We start from the raw sequence: 19,838 nt of genomic DNA, 5'->3' as shown, positions 1-19,838 counted from the left end.
TAATTTCTATTTACGCAGATAGTTTCAGCTAATAAATGAGGGCAACACCATCATTTTGCATTTCTTCCCTCCCCCCCCCCTTTTATTCTTTTTATTATTTTTGCCTCTAAGGTTATCGCTGGAACTCAGAACTCAGCTCCTACCACAAAGAATCCACTGCTCCTGTCAGCCCTTTTCATTTGCTAGGACAGAAAGAAAATATGTGGGGGAGGGGGCAGGGGTGAGATAGAGAGAGGGAGAGACACAGAGAGACACTTGCAGCCCTACTTCACTACTTGTGAAGCTTCCCCCCTGCAGGTGGGCCCTGGAGACTTGAATCCTAGTCCTTGTGCTGAAATAGAAAAGAGAATGTCAAGACAAAGAAAGAGTTAACTAAGCAAACTGTAGGAAGAAGAAAAAAACCCAGATAATAGGAGGCCTTAAGAAAGGTGTCCACCCCACCCCCCACCCCCACTAAGGAGTACACAGTCCGGATAGGTTATAAAACTTTTAAGTCAGGAACCTTTCTCTAGACCCAGCAACCAAACCCTGAGAAGTGGATACAAATTCCACCCCCTTAACTTTGCAGCCTTTGCTTCTGCGAGAATGCTTTCTGCTCTCAGCCCTCCAAGACTGAGTTGCACCTTCCCTTTGTTCAGGGCCCAGAATTCTTTAGGAGCAGGAGCTCTTTCTGTGGCCCATTAAACAAGTTCCTCCTTGTTGACTCCATCAGGCTGGCTCTGATTCTTGAACCCGTCACAGTGGTTTAAACCAATGTACCACTGCCCTGGTTGATGAGTCGACGTAGACACAATCAGCTAACATCATGAAAAAAGAGAACCTGACTTGATTTGACTTCTAGTGGGAAAGCTCAACCAATGCTTTTAACTATACCCCGGTCAACACACCCATAGCAAACCTGAATCTCATCAAGCTTTATCTAGATCAGCTACCAATCAACAGGAAACACAAAGTACAGGGGAATGAGTTCAATAATGTGGTGAAAATATAGTAAAAGCTACTCAGAACAACAGGGCAAGCCACCCAGCTCTTTGATAATTAACTGCAAGGAAAAGAAGTACATTTCTAATCTGAATGGAACATATGATAAAAAGAAGAAAAGCTACCTTCACAGGACATGAGAACATGACACTGACAGGATATTTGATACTAAAAAAGCCTTCTTACATTATTCAGGGATGATAATACTATGGCTATATTTCTCACGTATTTTGGAAATACATGCTATTTACATATTAAATGGCATATCTGCAATTTGTTTCCTTTTTAATGTTTTTATTTATTTATTATTGGATAGAGACAGAGAGAAATTAAGAGGGGAGAGGGGAGGTGGAGAGGGAGAGAGACAGATGGCCCCGCTTCACCAGAGGCTTGAACCTGGGTCCTTGCGTACTGTAGTGTGAGCACTTACCAGTTGCCCATGGAATTTGTTTCTAAATAGTCTTTTCCTTTCCATTTTTTAAATTTGTGATTACTGGTGGGTTATAAGGTTGTAACATTACAGTGTATAGTTCCACACCACAACCACCACAAAATTCTGTGTTCCCACCCCCCTACCTAGCAAAGATAACCATCATAGTTTTCACAAGTCTTACAATTTGATTCCGTATTTTTTTGCAAGTTCATGTGTATCAGTTCTCTGTATGATACATTTGAGTGGAAACCATCCAGTTGTTGTCTTTTTTTTTTTAATTTCTTTATTGGGGAATTAATGTTTTACATTCAACAGTAAGTACAATAGTTTGTACATGCATAACATTTCCCAGTTTTCCATATAACAATACAACCCCCACTAGGTCCTCTGTCATCCTTCTTGGATCTGTATTCTCCCCACCCACTCACCCCAGAGTCTTTTACTTTGGTGCAATATGCCAATTCCAGTTCAGGTTCTACTTGTGTTTTCTTTTCTGATCTTGTTTTTCAACTTTTTCCTGAGAATGAGATCATCCCATATTCATCCTTCTGTTTCTGACTTATTTCACATAACATGAATTTTTCAAGGTCCATCTAAGATCAGCTGAAAACGGTGAAGTCACCATTTTTTATAGCTGAGTAGTATTCCATTGTATATATATATATACCACAACTTGCTCAGCCACTCATCTGTTGTTGGACACCTGGGTTGCTTCCAGGTTTTGGCTATTACAAATTGTGCTGCTAAGAACATATCTGTACACAGATCTTTTTGGATGGATATGTTGGGTTCCTTAGGATCTGTCCCCAGGAGAGGAATTGCAGGCTCATAGGATAGGTCCATTTCTAGCCTTCTGAGAGTTCTCCAGACTGTTCTCCACAGAGGTTGGACCAATTGACATTCCCACCAGCAGTGTAGGAGGGTTCCTTTGACCCACAGCCTCTCCAGCATTTGCTGCTGTTACCTTTTCTGATGTATGACATTCTCACAGGGGTGAAGTGGAATCTCATTGTTGTCTTTATTTGTATTTCTCTGACAGTCAGAGACTTGGAGCATTTTTTCATGTGTTTCTCAGCCTTTTGGATCTCTTCTGTGGTGAATATTCTGTCCATGTCCTCCCCCCATTTTTGGATGGGGTTATTTGTTGTCTTGTTGATATTTGCAAGTTCTTTATATATTCTAGTTATTAGCCTCTTGTCTAATGTATGGCATGTAAAGATCTTCTCCCATTCTGTGAGGGGTCTCTTGGTTTGGGTAGTAGTTTCTTTAGCTGTGCAGAAGCTTTTTAATTTTATGTAGTCCCATAGGTTTATGCTTGTCTTAGTCTTCTTTGTAATTGGATTCGTTTCATTGAAGGTGTCTTTAACATTTATGCGGAAAAGAGTTTTGCCAATATTTTCCTCTAAGTATCTGATAGATTGTGGTCTAACATCCAAGTCCTTGATCCACTTGGAATTTACTTTTGTACTTGGTGGAATATAGTGGTTCAGTTTCATTCTTCTGCATGTTTCAACCCATTTATTCCAACACCATTTGTTGAAGAGACTCTGCGTTCCCCATTGAATAGTCTGGGCCCCTTTGTCAAAGATTAGATGTCCATCGGTGTGGGGGCTTACTTCTGGGCTGTCAATCCTATTCCACTGGTCAGTATGTTTATTCATGTTCCAGTACCAAGCAGTTTTGATGACAATGGCCCTATAAAACAATTTGAGATCTGGGAGTGTGATGCCTCTGGTTCTGTTCTTTTTTCTGAAGATTGTTTTGGCAATTCTAGGTCTTTTCTGGTTCCAGATAAACATTTGTAGCATTTGTTCTGTTCTCCTAAAAGATGTGGTTGGGATCTTGATGGGGATCAGTCGTTGTCTTTTTTTTTTTAATATTTATTTATTTATTTTCCATTTTTGTTGCCCTTGTTTTTTTTTTGTAGTTAGTATTGTTGTCATTGTTGCTGGATAGGACAGAGAGAAATGGAGAGAGGAGGGGAAGACAGAGAGGGGGAGAGAAAGATAGACACCTGCAGGCCTGCTTCACCGCCTATGAAGCGACTCCCCTGCAGGTGGGGAGCCAGGGGCTTGAACCAGGATCCTTCACTAGTCCTTGCGCTTTGTGCCACGTGTGTTTAACCAGCTGTGCTACCGCCAAACTCCCTGTCGTCTTTTATCTCTTATTTTACTAAACATAATACCTCCAGATGAATGTGTGTTGTACCAAAGAACACAGTATCATCTTTCTTGATGTCAGAGTAGTGTTCCATGGAATATATATATTCCATAACTTTTTTTTTTTAAGCCAGTCATCTGTTGATAGGCATTTAGGCTGCTTCCACTCTTCGGCAATTGTGAATAATACAGCTATGAGCATAGGGTGCATATGTCCCTTTCCATTAGTCCTGTGGATAAAAACTTAAGAGTGGTATTGTGGGATCATAAGGTAATTCCATTTTTATTTGCTTTAGGACTCTCCATGCAGTCTTCCAAAGGGGCTGCACCAGTTTACATTCCCACTAGCAGTGTAGCAACGTTCCTTTATTCCCACAACTTTGCCAAAACCTTCCGTTTCTGGTTTTGTTGATGTAGGCCATTCTCACAGGTATAAAGTATAATCTCAGTGTAGTTTTAATTTGTATTTCTCTAAGGATAAGTCAAGAGAAGCATTTTTTTTCTTTGCAAGTTTATGTACTTTAATTCTTTTTTTAAAATTATTTTTATTTATAAAAAGGAAACACTGACAAAACCATAGGATAAGAGGGGTACAACTCCACACAATTCCCACAGCCAGAACTCCATGCCCATCCCCTGAAGAGAAGTATTTCTTCCTATGTCTGTGTGGCATGTGTATCTCTTCTTTAGAAAACTGTTTCTTTGGCCCACTTTTTTATTGGATAACTTCCTTTTTTTTTTTTTTTTTGCCTCCAGGGGCTCTGTGCCAGCACTGAGTCCACTGCTCCTGGTGGCCTTTTTTTTTCCCATTTTATTGGACAGGACAGAGAGAAATTGAGAGGGAAGGGAGAGATAGAGGAGGAGAAAGACAGGCACCTGCAGCCCTGCTCCACCACTTGTGAAGCGTCCTGCAGATGTTTCTAGGTAGTCTGCCCCTACCAAAACCAGGTCCTTAAGTAGGTCTTTGCACTCAAACCCAGGTCCTTAAGTAGGTCTTTGCACTCAGTACTATCCACGCCCCCCAGCTGCACCACTTCTTTGTAGATGTTAGATATCAGTTGCTTGTTAGATGTTTGATGTGTAAATATTTTCTCCTGCTTACTGGGTTCCCTGGCTATCCTTGCGTAGTTTGCTTTAAGTGTATAGAAGCTTTTTGGCTTGATGTATATAGTTACTATTATATAGACATAAAGACACGGATGAGGGCATAGATAGAGACAAGAATGCATCTTAGTAATGGGTAAATGGTTCCTTATACAACTTCCTATTCCTTATGTGACTTGAGTCTTATTTTTAATTTGATTATTAGGGTTGTGTTCTTGGTGTTGTTGTGTCTGTTTGATTTTGGAGGTTATGTTCAAACTTGGGAGCCAGCATAGACACTTCAATTGAATTACCAGAGCTGGGGCTCAGGACTCCTCTGTGACAGTGAACTCTGTGACTTGTGAAGTCACATTTGTAAAGTCTCACTTCAGAAACATTTTTTTTTTCAGGATCTTCTGTATGCTTGAGCTTCTGAAATCATGGAACTCACACTCTAGATTAGAAATTGACCATGAGGGAGTCGGGTGGTAGTGCAGCGGGTTAAGCACACATGGTGCAAAGTGCAAGGACCGGCGTAAGGATCCCAGTTCGAGCCCCTGACTCCCCACCTGCGGGGAGGAGGAGGTCGCTTCATAGGTGGTGAAGCAGGTCTGCAGGTGTCTATCTTTCTCTCTCCCTCTCTGTCTTCCCCTCCTCTCCCTACTTCTCTCTGTCCTATCTAACAACGACAACAACAATAACTACAACAATAAAACAACAAGGGCAGCAAGAGAAATAAATAAATATTGTTTAAAAAGAAAAAGAAATTGACCATGAGGAAAACTGTCAATGGCATACTTTCTACAGCATTAGAACATTAATACATGTGTGGTCAAGTGATTGCATACTTGGTAGCGTACACATTACTCTGGTTCAAGCCCCCAAGCCCCACCTGTAGGAAAGAAGATTTACAAGTGGTGGAGCAGTGATGCAGGTATATTTCTTCTTTCTCTCTCTCTCAACCATTATTTCTCTCCCTCTCTCTCTCTCTCTCTCTCTCTCTTAACCAGAGCACTGCTCAGCTGTGGCTTGTGGTCGTGTGGGGCTTTGAACCTGGGACTTTGGAGCCTCAGTCATGGAAGTCTCTTTGCATAACCATTATGTTATCTACCCCTGCTCCCTCTCTCTTCCCTATCCCTCTCTATTTCTTTGTGTCTATAATAAAAAGGGAAAAAAAGGAAAATATGTGGGCTATCTCCTGGTACCAGATGTCCGCATTTTAAAGAACGATTTCTGAAACTTATAGAGAAGTAAGACAAGATTCTTTATATTTGGTTGTGATGTTTCTTGAGTGAGTTTGCCTGGGCTGACATGCAAAGTCAGACACATTATTTTCAGAGGAACCCGCGAAGCATCTTGCATTGTGATTCAGGGCCCGGAGGAAGACCTGGAATGCTTGGAGGTCCCCTAATTATTGCTACCATTAACTAAAGGTGCACTTCACTATGGCAAAACATGTCGGAAAACTAGCTGTGATAGATTGTAAATTTCCAGTGACTGCTCAAAAGCTTTTATACTAATTTAATTATAATAATTTACCTTAATAGAAAGCTATAATTTTCTACTCTTTCCAATCAGTTGAATCAAGTTGCACTTTGTTTTTCACCCATCCAGATGGCATTTATTACCCCAAAGTCAATATCCCAAACCTTAATTTTGATGCTAACTGTCATTATGACTGAAAAAAATTATGTGCAGGGAACAGTTGAAACGTCTGCTTCTGGTTCTGGAACACCAGCCTAGATCAAATCAAGCCTCCCACCTCAAACAGCTGGAATAACTATATATATATATATGTATATATATATATATACATTTATATGTATATATGTATATATATATATACATTTATATGTATATATGTATATATACATTTTTTTTGGAGAGCTGTTTAAAAATTTTAGAGAGCTAGCCAAGCAGTAAGAACTTGAGAGGACAAGGTCCTGCAGAGAGGGGAAACACCAGAAGGTGAACCTGATGCCTGTCTCTAGCTGCTGTAACCAAACACCATAAACTGGGGAGTTAAACAGCAGGCGTGCATTTGTCTCAGTCTGGAGGCTCTGTGTTCAAGATCAAGGGATGAACAGATTCAGTTTTTGGTGAGGCCCTTCATTGTGCCTTCTCTCTGTCTCCTCACATGACAGTCAAAAGAAGCTCTGGTATATCTTCCTCTTCTTAGGAGAGCACTGATTTGGGGCACCAGGTGGTGGCAGACCCAGTAGAGTGCACATATTCCAGTACACAAGAACCAAGGTTTGATCCCTTGGTCTCCACCTGCTGGGGGGAGATTTCACGATCAGTGAAGCAGTGCTGCAGGTGTGTGTGTGTGTGTGTGTGTGTGTGTGTGTGTGTGTGTGTGTGTGTGTGTGTGTGTATCTTCCTCCCTAGCTCCCTCTTGCCTCTTAATTTCTCTCTGTCTCTATCCAAAACATAAATAAGTAAGTAAAAAATATTTCTAAAGAGCACTCTAATTCCATCATGGAATCTCTACTTGCATGGCTTCATGTAACCCTACTCACTTCTCAAAAGGCTTCATTCACTTCCATATACCATCATGGGGTGGGGGGTAGAGGCGCAGTTAAGGCTTCAATGTACAAAATGGCAGGCATGTGTGAAGAATCAATCTGTAACCTTACTATTACTTCCCTTAAGACATTCCCTTTTAGGACTAATCACTTAAGAGCTAAGAGCTTAAGGAGCAAAACCTGACAATATCAGAGAGACTCAGATACTATCCTAGGTTTTTGGTTAAGATCTCTGAACTTGTCCTAGCAGGAGGGACAAGTTGAAAAAGGATCAACTCTTAGAAAGATAAAATTTGTATTCAAGTCAGATGAAGGTGGCCTGTCGCTATACTAACTGCCTTACAAAATCAAAAGCAAATCTTTGGGCAGGACATCACCCACAATGTTCTCTTGGCAACACAGATACTAAAGCTTGGAATGAGTCAGATTATTATGGTCCTTAATGCAAGGGAGACACACATATACAGAAAGGTGTTTCATGCTGCAAGAAAAAGAGGGCATCATCCATGGTCCTACATAGGTTCTACAGTTTTTTCACATACCCCATGTGCATTTGATCAGAACTTACTAGGCTTACCAGGAGAAATGACCAAATGACCACAACCAACAAAAGAAACAGATAATATTTAGAAATGGATCCCCAGGAAATTCAGTAGTTGGAGTTATTATATATAAACTATAATAACCTCTGATATATCTGAACAGAGAGGTTTGAGTCCAGCCCCCACTGCTCTGAAGAAACTTTGGTACTATGTTGTCTTTCTCACTGTTCTACTTTTTTCCCCCTTCTTCTTCTCTCTTGCCTTCTCTCTGTCTCCTCACATGACAGTGAAAGGAAGCTCTGATGTACCATTCTCTTCTTAAAAGAGCACTAATTCAGGGGGCCAGGTGGTAGAAGACCCAGCAGAGTGCATGTTTTCCAATATGCAAGGACCGGGGTTCCATCCCCTAGTCAGGGGAGAAGCTTTATAATTGGTGAAGGTGTCTCTCTTTCTGAATAACTTGACCCAGAGTGGTAAGACCCTGGCAATGACAAAGGAAATAATAATAATGATGACTATGATGAATAAAAGGAACCATTGGAACCTATACAACTAAAAATACAGCTAAAATACAAAGCAAGTGCACACGTGGCACGAAGCACAAGGACCGGCGTTAAGGATCCTGGTTCAAGCCCCTGGCTTCCCACCTACAGGGGAGTCGCTTCACAGGCAGTGAAGCAGGTCTGCAGGTGTCTATCTTTCTCTCCCCCTCTGTCTTCCTCTCCTCTCTCCATTTCTCTCTGTCCTATTCAACAATGAATGACATCAACAATAACAATAATAACCACAACAAGGCTACAACAACAAGGGCAACAAAAGGGGGAAAAATGGCCTCCAGGATCAGTGGAGTCATGGTGCAGGCATTGAGCCCCAGCAATAACCCTGGAGGCAAAAAAAAAAAAAAAAAAAAAATCAAAGCAAGTGAGAGAATGAGCAGAAGCAGTATTTGAATAAATAATAGCCTCAATTTTCCAAAGTTGGTAAGACATAAATCCATAGATTAGAGAAGACCTGTAGAACTTTAAGTGGTAGAAATAGAAAGAAACTGCACCTGAAACATTATAGTAAAACCACTGAAAACCAAAGAGTAAGAGATTATCTTTTTTTTTTTTTTGCCTCCAGGGTTATTGCTGGGGCTTGATGCCTGCACCATGACTCCACTGTTCCTGGAGGCCATTTTACCCATTTTGTTGCCCTTGCTGTTGTTGTTGTTGTTGGATAGGACAGAGAGCAATGGAGAGAGAAGGGGAAGACAGAGGTGGAGAGAAAGATAGACACCTTCATCACTTGTGAAGTGAGCCCCCACCCATAGGTGGGGGAGCCGAGGGCTCGAACCAGGATCCTTACGCTGGTCCTTGCACTTGTGCGCTCAACCCACTGTGCTACCACCCAGCCCCCAAGATAATCTTAAAAGTAGCCAAGTTCAGGCTGGGAGTATGGATCAATAGTCAACACCCATGTTCATCAGGGAAGCAATTACAGAAGCCAGACCTTCCACCTTCTGCATCCCACAATGACCTTGGGTCCATACTCCCAGAGGGCTAAAGAATAGGAAAGTGATCGGGGGAGAGGATGGGATAGGGAGATCTGGTGGTGGGAACTGTATGGAGTTGTACCCCTCTTATCCTATGGTTTTGTTAATGTCTATTTTTTTAAAATAAATTTTAAAAAAAAGAAAAGTGAAAAAAAGAAGACAATTATTCTACTTCAGTGAAAAAAATAAATGAAAATAAAACAAACAAAAAAAGTAGCCAAATTATCTTCATGGAGTTCTCATAGGAATGACAGCCAACTTTTCAACAGAAGCTCCATCTCTCTCTCTCTCTCTCTCTCTCTCTCTCTCTCTCTCTCTCTCTCGTGTGTGTGTGTGTGTGTGTGTGTGTGTGGTGTGTGATGACAATGAACAAAAAGTGAGAGGGAATGAATAGGATTGTTAAAGTCCTTGCACTGTTTTAGAACTAGTAGAATTGCTCATTTGTTTTAGATTTTAGTACATTATTATCATCTGTCTTAATCTGCTCGGGCAACCATAACAAAGTCACAACTGCAGAGAGAGACAGACATGAGCAGAGAGGACCTCACACAGAAGGTATGCACTGTACGAAAGACTCCGAAATTCCATTTGAGCCACCCATTCTTTTTTTTTTTTTTTCTTTACCAGAGCACTGCTCAGCTCTGGCTTGTGGTGCTGGGAATTGAACCTGGGACCTTGGAGCTTCAGGCATGAGAGGCTCTTTGCACAACCACTACACTGTCTCCCCAGTCAATACCTACAAAGTTAAGAGCAAACAGGTAAATCTAGAGGCCAAGGTAGAAAGGGAAAGGAAAAACATTCTTTATAGAGCCCCATTGTCTGTAGTCATATCGATCCTCATAATAACCTCACGTAAAAGGTGTAACACTTCACAGATGAATTTCCACATCTGTGAAGTTGGTGGAGTGGTGCTGTGGTGTCTCTTCTCTGTGAATGTGTGTCTGTATCTGAAATTTTGTGGTGGTGCTGGGGATTGAACCTGGAACCTTAGAGCCTCAGGCATAGAAGTCATTTGTATAACCACTATGCTATCTACCCCCACCAGTATGTGAAATTTGAAAGGAAGGAGAGAAGTCTGCCAGGAACAGAGGAATCATACAGCACAAGTCTACAGAGGGACAGGGGGACAGAAGGAGAGAGAGATTACAGCACAGATAGGTTCTAAGTAAGCCTGAGGCAAGTTTGTAACCTGAGGAATTGATCGTTGACCAAAATCATTGACCAGAGTTCTACCTGGCACTCTTGGCAGCTGAGGAGTGGTTTTCCCATAGACCTTCTTTCATACTCATGGAATCCTTGGCTTTAGGAGTGTGAAGTGTTTGCGAAGCAACAAGAGAACACCAGAAGAACACCTTCCATGCTCCAGACTCAGTAAAAAACCAAGATGCTACAGAAGCTATTGTTCTGTCTTCTCTGGGACTGGTTTCCTTAGACCTCCCCACTCCAGCCTGCCTCCCTCCTTGCCTCAAGAGAACTCAGTGACTAGATCATTTTTCTGGGACCCAGCCATCCCATCTCTGTTGGAGCACCTCACCCTGTGTGCTCTCAGGCTTCTGATGGAGCCTAGATACCCCGTGCTGTCCTGCCTTGAGTCTGGCAGTGGTTGGAGGTGCAGATGGCCAGTGCTTAGTGCTCCCAATGGGCTGACAATTCTCAGCGCTTCTGTTCAGCACCTGCCTTGCCCCTCACTGAACCCCAGTCTTGGCATCTGATTGGTGATGGCCCATCCCTATTTCTTGGTCCCTTTGAACCATAAGCAACTCTTCCCGATTCCCCTCTGAACACATCTGTCCTAAAAGCAGAGTCCCTCCTCCCCCCTACCCCCGTGGGGATGTCCTGGTGGCCACACCTGCCAGATGGCGTGTGTGGAGGCCAGAGATGCCTGCAGGGACTTCAGCCTGGGTTAGGTCCTTTGGCAGAGCTGGCAAAGGGGTGGGGATTGATCTGTGGTGGCCTAGAAAGAAAGTTTTACAAAATTACCCTGTAGTGCATGCTCTCCCAGTTCCTGGAGCTTTGCTGAAGGTATTGGGCTCACACATGACAGTAATGAAAACCACTGCTTCCCATTCTGAGTGCTCAACTGTGACAAAATAGCACAAAATCAGCTGAATCAACTGGGCAAAGCCAAAGAATGGTCTCCTTTCTTTCCTCCCTCCCTTCTTTCCTTCTTCCCTTCCTTCCTTCCCTTTCTTCCTGGGGCTTCACTATTACAGGTTAACTTTTTTTTTTTTTAGATAGAAAGATGGAGGGTGGGGGGCTGAGGAGGAAGGGAAGATACTACAGCACATGTTACCATGTGCAAGGACCTGGAGTCAAGCCTCTGATCCCCACCTGTGAAGAGAAGCTTCACAAAGTAGTGAGGCGGTGCTGCAGGTCTTTCTCTCTTTAACAGTGTTTCCCTTTTTATTATTACCTTTATTTATTGGATAGAGATGGTCAGAAATCAAGAGGGAAGGGGGAGATAGAGAGGAAGAGAGACAGAGAGAGACACCTGTAGCACTGCTTCACCACTCACAGAGCTTTCCCCCTGCAGGTGGGGACAGGGGGCTCAAACCTGGGTCTTTGTGCATTGTAACATGTGCGCTCAACCAGATGCACCACCACCCGGCCCCATGTCTCTCTTTCCACTATCATTTTCTCTCTGACCTATCAAATAAAAAGAAATAAACAAATAGAAGCTTAAAAATAGGCTTAAAAAATAATCAGACTTCCCTGGACAGACAACCCCACCAATGTGTCCTGGAGTTCTGCTTCCCCAGAGCCCCACCCAACTAGGGAAAGAGAGAGACAGGCTTGGAGTATGGATCCACCTGTCAACACCCATGTTCAGCGGGGAAGCAATTACAGAAGCCAGACCTTTAACCTTTTGCACCCCATAATGACCATGGGTCCATGCTCCCAGAGGGATAAAGAGTAGGAAAGCTATCAGGAGAGGGGATGGGATACGGAGAATTGTGTGGAGTTGTACCCCTCTTATCCTATGGTTTTTGTCAGTGTTTCTTTTTTATAAGTAAAAATGAAAAAAAAAAAAAACTGCTGTTGGTTCAATCCTCTGCACCACCATTAGTCAGAGCTGAGTAGTGTGGAGAGAGAGAGAGAGAGACAGAGAGAGAGAGAGAGAGAGAGAGAGAGAGAGAGAAAGAAAGAGAAAAAATTTTTAAAAAACTGCTGTGGAGAAAGAGAGAAAGAGAGAGACAACAAGTGCAGGTGAACACTGTCAGAACCTGACACACAGGTGTGCCCCAACCCATCACCTGAGCCCCTGGAGGCAGAACATGGGGGAGCCAGACCTCACACAGGGAGGAAGCCTCACCCCTTCTCTGTAGACTTTGGTTCTCTTCCCCAGAGGATGCTGGGTAAGAGGTGTTTGTGGAGAACCATGCTGAGATGAGGAAGTCTCAGGCTGAACGCTTATGAGAGAGACAGAGATAGAGGAAAAGAGATAAAGAGAGGTGGGGGGCGGAGGGTAGATAGCATAATGGTTATGCAAACAGACTCTTATGCCTGAGGCTCCAAAGTTCCAGGTTCAATCCCCTGCACCACCATAAGCCAGAACTGAACAGTGCTCTGGTTAAAAAATAAAAAAAAATAAATAAAGAGGTGCATAATACAGTCAGGTTTCAATAAATCTTCCACCACCTATTAAAATCTAATACTGAACAATCCTAACCTGCTTCCCGTTTTTGAATTCCAACCCTCTCAGATGGCCTCTCTCTTTCTCTCTCTGACAAAGCCATTGGTACCTGCATTCATGACCTGATTAATTATGCAGCCTTTGTACAGGGGGCTGGGGACTTCAATTAGCCATGGTCACCATCCGAAGGCCAATGCTGTCAGAGAGAGAGTGAGCCTAGAACCCGCAGGGGCAGGGGCGACCTGAATTGGGGGTGGTAGCTGGATAGATGTGGCTGCCAGCAGTCAGAAGGCCTGGGATTTGGGGCCCTTTCTGCAAAATGGAGATTCCTGCTGTGACCTCTACCTACCCACCATGTCCCAGAGACTCTTCTAGATTCTATGGGATCTCAGAAAACATGGGGTAGAGCAAAGGCACCCCTTGTCCCTGGTGAAGGCACAGGCTTTCTGTCCAGCCCCCCAGTCTTGGGGTGTGGTCTCAGGCCTGGGGACCGCCTTGGGCACTGAGGCAGGGTGGGAACTGGCACCTCCTGCCAGCTTGCTGCTTGGTAACCTGCCAGGGCACTCCGGCCACCGCCCTGTGTCCTGTGCCTTCTGCCTCTGCCAACATCTGCAAAGTTGTGAAACACAGATTTCAAGAATTGTGGAGGGATGGATTTCTTTTTTCTTTTCCAAGAAAGGAAAGAGACTAGTTGTTAGGAGCTGGCCAGTGGTACCCTCAATTAAGCTCACATAGTGCAAGGACTTGGGTGCATGCCCCTGCTCCCCACCTGCAGGGAAGAATGCTTGATGAATCCTTAAGCAGGTCTGTAAGTCTCTCTCTCTCTGTCTCTCTCCCTGTCTGTCTCTCTCTCTCTCCCTTCCCCTCCTTCTCAATTTCTCTCTGTCCTACCCAATAAAATAGAAAAAAAAAAAAAAAAAAGGAAGAAAAAAATGGCCATCAGGAGTGGTGGATTCATAGTACTGCCACCAAGCCCCAGAGGTAACCCTGGTGGAGAAAGAAGGAAAGAAGAGAAACGAGACTAGTTATCCCTGTAAATGTCAGTCTTCCATCCCCAGCCTAAGTCTGTGTGGTGTGGGAGTGGTGGACAGTCCTCAGCTTTGGAAGGGCTCATTCTGGACCCTGCCCTGTCCTGGATGTGCTATGTGATTGTAGCCAAGTTAGCCAACCTCTCTGAACCACAGTTTTCAGAGAGCTAGCACTGTGCATTCCACAGGGTGGATGTGAGTTAAATAAGAACATACCTGGGGGCAGGGGTAGATAGCATAGTGGTTATGCAAAGAGATTCTCATGGCTGAGGTTCCAAAGTCTCAGGTTCAGTGGTCCGGGAGGTGATGAAGTGGATAAAGCACTGGACTCTCAAGCATGAGGTCGCAAGTCCGATCCCTGGCAGCACATGTCTGGTTCTTTCTCTCTTTTCCCCTATCTTTATCATAAAAAAAAAAAGAAAGAGAGAAAGAGAGAGACAGAGAGGGAGAGGGAGAAGGAGAAGGAGAAGAAAAAGGGAGAGGAAAGGAGACGGAGTTGAAAAATAAGAAAACACAAAGCAGAAGCAGAATTTGGACTGGATTTGGTGTATCACACCAAAGTAAAAGACTCTGGGGTTGGGGGGAAGTGTTTAGGTCCTGGAACATGATGGCAGAGGAGGACCTAGTGGGGGTTGTATTGTTATGTGGAGAGCCTCAGGTATCAGTGAGTGTCAGGACACTGCCCTCAGATGCCTCAGGATCAAGTATTGGCGAACCTGGTGCTGCCCATTAGACCTGGCAACAGTGATCATAGCTGGAAAAAGAATTAGTCAACAATTTGTTCTGCTTTATATCTTAACTCTTTTTTCAGTCACCAGGTTCCAGGTGCTACCATGATGCCAATCTCACTTCCCTTGGATGACAACCCCACCAATGTGTCCTGGAGCCCTGCCTCCCCAGAGCCCTGCCCCACTAGGAAAAGAGAGAGACAGGTTGGGAGTATGGGTTGACTGGTCAATACCCATGTTCAGCAGGGAAGCAATTGTAAAAGCCAGACCTTCCACCTTCTGCATCCCATAAATCCTGGGATGCAGATTCATACTCCCAGAGGGATAAAGAACAGGAAAAGCTGGGAGTCGGGCTGTAGCGCAGTGGATTAAGCACACGTGCCACAAAGTGCAAGGACCAGCATAAGAATCCCAGTTCGAGCACCTGGCTCCCCACCTGCAGGGGAATCGCTTCACAGGTGGTGAAGCAGGTCTGCAGGTGTCTATCTTTCTCTCCCCCTCTCTGTCTTCCCCTCCTCTCTCCATTTCTCTCTAAAAAAAAAAAAGAACAGGAAAGCTTGGGGGGTGGGACAGGGAGTTCTGATGGTGGGAATTGTGTGGAATTGTGCCCCTCTTATCCTATGATCTTGTCAATATCTCCAATTTATAAATAGTAAAAATTAAAAAAAAAACTGGAAACACACAACCCACAAGTTTCCTTCTGCCTCACCTCCCTTGAAGAATTGCACATGTGCACCCAGAGCAAAAAGCTGTAGCAGCCTTGGTAACCGTAGAAACCTAAAAACCCATCAGGACCAGGGATTGGGGCATCTTCACAGCATGGGATCTTATTCAGAGGTTTGAAAAACCAAATTGGATTTACATGTATGCAAATAATCTCTAGGATGTTATCGTTGAAAAAAAACAAACAACAGTCTATAGAAAAATATGTACAGCGTATGTAAGAAAAAATAATCAGCAAAACCCAGTGATGACAAAGAGGACGGTGTTATTTCATGGAGTCCACAGCATGTTGGAAAAGCATAGAAAGACATCAGAAAGAAGATACAGGGCCGGGTGGTGGCACACCCAGTTGACTGCATGTGTTACAATGGACCCAGATTCAAACCCTCACTCCCTACCTGCAGGGTTGGGGGGGAAGCTTCATGAGCAGTGAAGTGGTATTGCCAGTGTCTCACTCTCTCTCTATCTCTCCCTCTCAATTTTTATCTGTCCCATCAAAGAAAAAGAATGCGGGGGGGGGGGGGGAGCTGCTGGGACCCATAAATTTGTCACGCAGGCACCAAGCGCCAGTGATAACCTTGAAGGCACTTTAAAAAAGAAGAAGATGTGGAGTTTCAGTGGTTGCCATTTAGAAGGGAGAAGGGTGGCCATGGATTATAGGGGTCCATGTATGGGGGGGGGGGGTTTGAGTCTTCTTTATGGTGGTTTTACAGAGGTAGGTGGGCTGTATAAACTCCTTGGAAGTTCATTTATTTTCGTTGTCATCTGACTTCACTGCTCTAAGTTGTCTTTATGTGTGTGTGTGTGTGTGTGTGTGTGTGTGTGTGTGTGTGTGTGTGTGTGTGTATATATAGAGAGAGAGAGATTGAGAGGAATATTCCAGAGCACTTGATGTATAACCCGACCTCCAATGTGATAGAGGTCAAGCTAAGGGAAGTTAATTTTCAAAGGAGCTTTGGCTGGGGCAAACAGTGCATCTTAGGGCTCTTGGCTTAATGCAAAGTGAAAGTTGAGCAAATAGCTGAGAAGGAATGAACTGTGAGCAAACATCCTCTGTGTCTGCTGAGGGAGAAAAAGGAGGAGGAGAATGAGGCAATCAGGGAGTCTAGACACATGGGAGAGACCACTGGGAAGGAAGGTTTGGACTGATTGCTCTGTCCTTGGCCTGGCTGGCCTTGTCAAGGGTTGGGAGCCCCCCACACAGAGATGAATTTTCTGATGCTTGAGCTTCCAGCTGGGGTGACCCACACCCTTCCCAGACTCTCTGTTAGTTGGTCATCTGTTTATTCTGCTGTTCCTATAGGAAGCTTGGATTATTTTTGTCTGTGAACTCAGAATTAAAAAATCAGTTCTGGGGGGAGTCGGGCAGTAATGCAGTGGATTAAACGCACGTGGCGTGAAGCGTGAGGACTGGCGTAAGTATCCCCACCTGCAGGGGAGTCTCTTCACAAGCGGTGAAGCAGGTCTGTAGGTGTCTGTCTTTCTCTCCCCCTCTCTGTCTTCCCCTCTGCTCTCCATTTCTCTCTGTCCCATCCAATAATGATGATATCAATAACAACAACAATAAAAAAACAAGGGCAACAAAAGGGAAAATAAATAAATATAAAAAATAATAATTTAATTTAAAAAATCAGTTCTGGGCTAGGGAAACAGTTCATCTGGATAGTGTGCCTGCTTTGTCATGCATTCAAGTCTGGTTCAGTGGTATATTTATATCTATATTTTATTTTATTTTTACCAGAGCACTACTCAGCTCTGGTCTATGAGGACGCTGAGAATTGAACCTGAGATCTTTGATGCCTCAGACATGAGAGTCTTTCTGCATAACAATTATGCTACCTCCCCCACCCAATTTATTTATTTATGATGAGCAAGAAAGAGAAGAAGAAAGAACCAGAGTATCACATACGATGCCAGGAATAGTACTCAGAATCTCAGGCCTACAAGTTCAGCATTTGAGCCACTGGACCAGATCCTGGGGTGCTGACTTGATGTCTTTCCCTCTCTTGCTCTAGCTCTTTGTAGCTGAATTAGGAAGAGGAGGAAGACAAGGATAAGAAGAAGTAGTAGAAAAAGAAAGTAGTGGTGATGGTAGTGGTAGTGGTAGTGGTAATAGTGGTAGTAGCAGCAGCAGCCAAGGGCTGGAGTGACAGAATAATGGTATACAAAAAGATTTTCATACCTCAGGCACCAAAGGTCCCAGGTTCAATCCCCAGTACCACTATGAACCAGAGCTTAGAAGTGCTATGGTAAAAAAAAAAAAAAAAAAAAAAAAAGGGGGGGTTGCTGCTCGTGGTGGTGGCGCACCTGGTTAAGCATCCATGTTACAATGTGCAAAGATCTGTGTTTGAGCCCCCAGTCCCCAAGTACTTACAGAACTTGCAGGGGGAAAGTTTTGCAAATGGTGAAGCAGTGCTGCGGGTATCTCTCTGTCTTTCTCCCTCTCTACCACCCCCTTCCCTCTTGATTTCTGGCTGTCTCTAGCCAATGAATAAAGATATATATATATTTTTAATGGAGGGAGGGGAAGGAGGTGGTGGTGGTGCACCTGGTTAAGTGCACATGTTACCATGCACAATGACCAGGTTCAAGTCCTTGGTTCCTACCTACAAAGGGAAAAGCTTCACAAGCTGTGAAGCAGTGCTGCAGGTCTCTCTCTCTCTCTCTCTCTCTCTCTCTCTCTCCTCCTTCCCTTCTCAATTTCTTTTAATAAATGAAGCTCAAAGGGAAAGTTAGCCCTAATTTGTGATGTTCTGGTATGTGACAACAACAGAAATCAGTGATACAGTGGTTAATCCCTCCGAACCAGAGAAAATGGACTGTAGTCATGGGCATGGCTGTACTGCACAGAGCCATCCTGCAGGGGAGGAGGCCTGGCCCCTCCATGGACAATAGAGGGGAATCTGCTTGTACTGGATTACCTGCCTGCTGTGCCTCAGTTATAGGTCTTTAGTCTTAGAGACGGTACAGGGTGTTGGGTGGTGGGGACCCCCCCAATGCAGCTACCTGGCCAACTGTCAGCCTTGGGTGCAGCCTCCCTGCACAGAGCGATGACAGTGAATGATGCCAGTGAGGTCCAACCCCACCCAATGGGCTGTGGAGACTGATATGACGTCATGTCCTGGTCAGCTCCATGGCTGGTGTCTGTAACTTTGTGCAACTTCTGATTGGCCATCAGGGTTGCTGAGAACTAGAGAAAATAAACTACAGAGTGCTCAGCTCCATGAGTGGTAGCCAGTAAGTACAGGTGGTGGTAGCTGTGTGGGTTGATGCGATTAAACATGTCCTAAGGGGAGGCTGGGGAATTCAGACCCTGTGGTGGGCAAGGGTGACAGTTGAGTGGAGGGAGGGTGAAGTATGGAACTGTATCCTTGTGGCCACAACACTTCAGTGAACCAACATCCCCTCAGCAAAAGGATACTGACATTGAAAAGCAAAATCTCCTATCTTTTCTTTTTTTCTTTCTTACATTTTTTTAAAGATTTATTTACTGGGCTGGGGAGACAGTGTTATTGTTATTCATGATGACTTTCATGCCTGAGACTCTGAGCTCCCAGGTTCAATCTCCAGCATCTTTATAAGACAGAGCTGAACAGTGCTCTGGTAAAATAATAAGAACAAAAACAACAACAAATTTAACCAAGGAGGAGATAGCTAGCATAATGGTTATGCAAAGAGACTCTTATGCCTGAGGCTCCAAAATCCCAGGTTCAACCCCTCCCCAAGACCATAAGCCAGACCTGAAGCAAATGCTCTGGTAAAAACCAAACAAAACCAAAAACAAACAAACAAACAAACAAAAAAAAGGAAACTTATTCATGAAAGAGACAAAGAAAAAGAAAAAACCAGACCATCACTCTGGCATATGCAAATCTGGGGATCGAAATTGGGACCTCATTACTGCACCACCTCCTGGGCAACTCTCTTTTTTTTTTCAAGGCCTTTCCATAACAGCCCAGAAACCATCAATCAGTACAAAGGAACATGGTTTTTGATGATACTTAGAACAGTTTATCTATTGTTAAGGTTGGGAAGATAGCGTAATGGTTATTCAAAACTACTTTCATGCCTGAGGCTCTGAGCTCCCAGGTTCAATCCCTAACATCATCATACATATGCTAATATAACTCTCTCTCTCTCTCTCTCTCTGGTTGTGTGTGTTGAAGTTTCATGCCTGCATGATTCCACCACTTCAAGTAGACTCTTCCCCCACCCCCACCATCATTTTAATCTCAGACAAAGACAGAGCAGGAGAGAGATACAGAGGAGAGAAAGCACTACAACGCTTGATCATGCAGTTTTCCCCCTGGAGTCCGCACACAAGTCCCTCCACAAATAGAGCATGTTCTCTACCAAGTGAGCTAACTAGGAAAGTGCTATTTTAATTCAACAAGCCACTCCCATCCTGGACTATTTCAAGTGGGAGTTTTATTATTTCAGAAGGTTGTTGTTTTTTTTTAAGTTAAAC

The 19,838-nt window shown here is 43.9% G+C and overlaps 1 long non-coding RNA gene across 1 annotated transcript in view; it reads left to right on the top strand.

The window, feature by feature from the left end:
• The window catches only part of LOC132537030 (uncharacterized), a 221,398-nt gene that overhangs the window by 195,089 nt on the left and 6,471 nt on the right, over positions 1-19,838 (top strand). The gene's annotated exons all lie outside the window — the stretch shown is intronic.

This window comes from Erinaceus europaeus, chromosome 2 (genome assembly GCF_950295315.1).
Source record: "Erinaceus europaeus chromosome 2, mEriEur2.1, whole genome shotgun sequence".
In the NCBI taxonomy this organism is placed as follows: Eukaryota; Metazoa; Chordata; class Mammalia; order Eulipotyphla; family Erinaceidae; genus Erinaceus; species Erinaceus europaeus.
The sequence above is the reverse complement of the archived record's forward strand: the minus strand, read 5'-3'. Positions and strand labels throughout refer to the sequence as shown.